Raw genomic sequence first — 5,000 nt, forward strand, 5'->3', positions numbered from 1 at the left:
TGGACCTTTTTTTTCTTTTTTTCCTTTTTTCTCTCTCCGAGCATGCCAAAGTTGATAGAAAACGCGGTTCGGCATGGACGGGAGCAGGCGTTGAGGAGTAGGCCTTTTTTTGAGGGCCCAGAAAGTATTTTGGCAATTTTTTACTTTTTTATCCACAACCTTTACCTGCCTTTTTTTCTCTCCGAGCATGCCAAAGTTGAGAGAAAACGCCGTTTGGCATGGACGGGAGGAGGTGTGGAGGAGTAGTCCATTTTTGAATGGCAGCGGAAAGATTTTGGCAATTGTAGCGAGGTTCTTCGGACTTTTATCCACAACCTTTACCTGCCTTTTCCTCAGCGAGCATGCCAAAGTTGAGAGAAAACGCCCTTCGCCATTGACGGGACCAGACGTTGACGACTACGTCTTTCTTTTTTTCACGGCGCCTGAACGATTTGGGCAATTCTCCACAGCGCGTTTACTTTTTATCCACAACCTTTACCTGCCTTTTCCTCAGCGAGCATGCCAAAGTTGAGAGGAAAACGCCGTTTGGCATGGACAGGAGCAGGCGTTGACGACCAGGTCTTTTTTTTGGTCTTTTTTTTTCACAGCGCCGGAAGGATTCAGGCAATTCTCCAAAGCCGGTTACTTTTATCCACAACCTTTACTGGACCTTTTTTTTCTTTTTTTCCTTTTTTCTCTCTCCGAGCATGCCAAAGTTGATAGAAAACGCGGTTCGGCATGGACGGGAGCAGGCGTTGAGGAGTAGGCCTTTTTTTGAGGGCCCAGAAAGTATTTTGGCAATTTTTTACTTTTTTATCCACAACCTTTACCTGCCTTTTTTTCTCTCCGAGCATGCCAAAGTTGAGAGAAAACGCCGTTTGGCATGGACGGGAGGAGGTGTGGAGGAGTAGTCCATTTTTGAATGGCAGCGGAAAGATTTTGGCAATTGTAGCGAGGTTCTTCGGACTTTTATCCACAACCTTTACCTGCCTTTTCCTCAGCGAGCATGCCAAAGTTGAGAGAAAACGCCCTTCGCCATTGACGGGACCAGACGTTGACGACTACGTCTTTCTTTTTTTCACGGCGCCTGAACGATTTGGGCAATTCTCCACAGCGCGTTTACTTTTTATCCACAACCTTTACCTGCCTTTTCCTCAGCGAGCATGCCAAAGTTGAGAGGAAAACGCCGTTTGGCATGGACAGGAGCAGGCGTTGACGACCAGGTCTTTTTTTTGGTCTTTTTTTTTCACAGCGCCGGAAGGATTCAGGCAATTCTCCAAAGCCGGTTACTTTTATCCACAACCTTTACTGGACCTTTTTTTTCTTTTTTTCCTTTTTTCTCTCTCCGAGCATGCCAAAGTTGATAGAAAACGCGGTTCGGCATGGACGGGAGCAGGCGTTGAGGAGTAGGCCTTTTTTTGAGGGCCCAGAAAGTATTTTGGCAATTTTTTACTTTTTTATCCACAACCTTTACCTGCCTTTTTTTCTCTCCGAGCATGCCAAAGTTGAGAGAAAACGCCGTTTGGCATGGACGGGAGGAGGTGTGGAGGAGTAGTCCATTTTTGAATGGCAGCGGAAAGATTTTGGCAATTGTAGCGAGGTTCTTCGGACTTTTATCCACAACCTTTACCTGCCTTTTCCTCAGCGAGCATGCCAAAGTTGAGAGAAAACGCCCTTCGCCATTGACGGGACCAGACGTTGACGACTACGTCTTTCTTTTTTTCACGGCGCCTGAACGATTTGGGCAATTCTCCACAGCGCGTTTACTTTTTATCCACAACCTTTACCTGCCTTTTCCTCAGCGAGCATGCCAAAGTTGAGAGGAAAACGCCGTTTGGCATGGACAGGAGCAGGCGTTGACGACCAGGTCTTTTTTTTGGTCTTTTTTTTTCACAGCGCCGGAAGGATTCAGGCAATTCTCCAAAGCCGGTTACTTTTATCCACAACCTTTACTGGACCTTTTTTTTCTTTTTTTCCTTTTTTCTCTCTCCGAGCATGCCAAAGTTGATAGAAAACGCGGTTCGGCATGGACGGGAGCAGGCGTTGAGGAGTAGGCCTTTTTTTGAGGGCCCAGAAAGTATTTTGGCAATTTTTTACTTTTTTATCCACAACCTTTACCTGCCTTTTTTTCTCTCCGAGCATGCCAAAGTTGAGAGAAAACGCCGTTTGGCATGGACGGGAGGAGGTGTGGAGGAGTAGTCCATTTTTGAATGGCAGCGGAAAGATTTTGGCAATTGTAGCGAGGTTCTTCGGACTTTTATCCACAACCTTTACCTGCCTTTTCCTCAGCGAGCATGCCAAAGTTGAGAGAAAACGCCCTTCGCCATTGACGGGACCAGACGTTGACGACTACGTCTTTCTTTTTTTCACGGCGCCTGAACGATTTGGGCAATTCTCCACAGCGCGTTTACTTTTTATCCACAACCTTTACCTGCCTTTTCCTCAGCGAGCATGCCAAAGTTGAGAGGAAAACGCCGTTTGGCATGGACAGGAGCAGGCGTTGACGACCAGGTCTTTTTTTTGGTCTTTTTTTTTCACAGCGCCGGAAGGATTCAGGCAATTCTCCAAAGCCGGTTACTTTTATCCACAACCTTTACTGGACCTTTTTTTTCTTTTTTTCCTTTTTTCTCTCTCCGAGCATGCCAAAGTTGATAGAAAACGCGGTTCGGCATGGACGGGAGCAGGCGTTGAGGAGTAGGCCTTTTTTTGAGGGCCCAGAAAGTATTTTGGCAATTTTTTACTTTTTTATCCACAACCTTTACCTGCCTTTTTTTCTCTCCGAGCATGCCAAAGTTGAGAGAAAACGCCGTTTGGCATGGACGGGAGGAGGTGTGGAGGAGTAGTCCATTTTTGAATGGCAGCGGAAAGATTTTGGCAATTGTAGCGAGGTTCTTCGGACTTTTATCCACAACCTTTACCTGCCTTTTCCTCAGCGAGCATGCCAAAGTTGAGAGAAAACGCCCTTCGCCATTGACGGGACCAGACGTTGACGACTACGTCTTTCTTTTTTTCACGGCGCCTGAACGATTTGGGCAATTCTCCACAGCGCGTTTACTTTTTATCCACAACCTTTACCTGCCTTTTCCTCAGCGAGCATGCCAAAGTTGAGAGGAAAACGCCGTTTGGCATGGACAGGAGCAGGCGTTGACGACCAGGTCTTTTTTTTGGTCTTTTTTTTTCACAGCGCCGGAAGGATTCAGGCAATTCTCCAAAGCCGGTTACTTTTATCCACAACCTTTACTGGACCTTTTTTTTCTTTTTTTCCTTTTTTCTCTCTCCGAGCATGCCAAAGTTGATAGAAAACGCGGTTCGGCATGGACGGGAGCAGGCGTTGAGGAGTAGGCCTTTTTTTGAGGGCCCAGAAAGTATTTTGGCAATTTTTTACTTTTTTATCCACAACCTTTACCTGCCTTTTTTTCTCTCCGAGCATGCCAAAGTTGAGAGAAAACGCCGTTTGGCATGGACGGGAGGAGGTGTGGAGGAGTAGTCCATTTTTGAATGGCAGCGGAAAGATTTTGGCAATTGTAGCGAGGTTCTTCGGACTTTTATCCACAACCTTTACCTGCCTTTTCCTCAGCGAGCATGCCAAAGTTGAGAGAAAACGCCCTTCGCCATTGACGGGACCAGACGTTGACGACTACGTCTTTCTTTTTTTCACGGCGCCTGAACGATTTGGGCAATTCTCCACAGCGCGTTTACTTTTTATCCACAACCTTTACCTGCCTTTTCCTCAGCGAGCATGCCAAAGTTGAGAGGAAAACGCCGTTTGGCATGGACAGGAGCAGGCGTTGACGACCAGGTCTTTTTTTTGGTCTTTTTTTTTCACAGCGCCGGAAGGATTCAGGCAATTCTCCAAAGCCGGTTACTTTTATCCACAACCTTTACTGGACCTTTTTTTTCTTTTTTTCCTTTTTTCTCTCTCCGAGCATGCCAAAGTTGATAGAAAACGCGGTTCGGCATGGACGGGAGCAGGCGTTGAGGAGTAGGCCTTTTTTTGAGGGCCCAGAAAGTATTTTGGCAATTTTTTACTTTTTTATCCACAACCTTTACCTGCCTTTTTTTCTCTCCGAGCATGCCAAAGTTGAGAGAAAACGCCGTTTGGCATGGACGGGAGGAGGTGTGGAGGAGTAGTCCATTTTTGAATGGCAGCGGAAAGATTTTGGCAATTGTAGCGAGGTTCTTCGGACTTTTATCCACAACCTTTACCTGCCTTTTCCTCAGCGAGCATGCCAAAGTTGAGAGAAAACGCCCTTCGCCATTGACGGGACCAGACGTTGACGACTACGTCTTTCTTTTTTTCACGGCGCCTGAACGATTTGGGCAATTCTCCACAGCGCGTTTACTTTTTATCCACAACCTTTACCTGCCTTTTCCTCAGCGAGCATGCCAAAGTTGAGAGGAAAACGCCGTTTGGCATGGACAGGAGCAGGCGTTGACGACCAGGTCTTTTTTTTGGTCTTTTTTTTTCACAGCGCCGGAAGGATTCAGGCAATTCTCCAAAGCCGGTTACTTTTATCCACAACCTTTACTGGACCTTTTTTTTCTTTTTTTCCTTTTTTCTCTCTCCGAGCATGCCAAAGTTGATAGAAAACGCGGTTCGGCATGGACGGGAGCAGGCGTTGAGGAGTAGGCCTTTTTTTGAGGGCCCAGAAAGTATTTTGGCAATTTTTTACTTTTTTATCCACAACCTTTACCTGCCTTTTTTTCTCTCCGAGCATGCCAAAGTTGAGAGAAAACGCCGTTTGGCATGGACGGGAGGAGGTGTGGAGGAGTAGTCCATTTTTGAATGGCAGCGGAAAGATTTTGGCAATTGTAGCGAGGTTCTTCGGACTTTTATCCACAACCTTTACCTGCCTTTTCCTCAGCGAGCATGCCAAAGTTGAGAGAAAACGCCCTTCGCCATTGACGGGACCAGACGTTGACGACTACGTCTTTCTTTTTTTCACGGCGCCTGAACGATTTGGGCAATTCTCCACAGCGCGTTTACTTTTTATCCACAACCTTTACCTGCCTTTTCCTCA

The sequence above is a fragment of the Babylonia areolata genome, unplaced genomic scaffold, assembly GCF_041734735.1.
Source record: "Babylonia areolata isolate BAREFJ2019XMU unplaced genomic scaffold, ASM4173473v1 tig00008320, whole genome shotgun sequence".
Taxonomy (NCBI): Eukaryota; Metazoa; Mollusca; class Gastropoda; order Neogastropoda; family Buccinidae; genus Babylonia; species Babylonia areolata.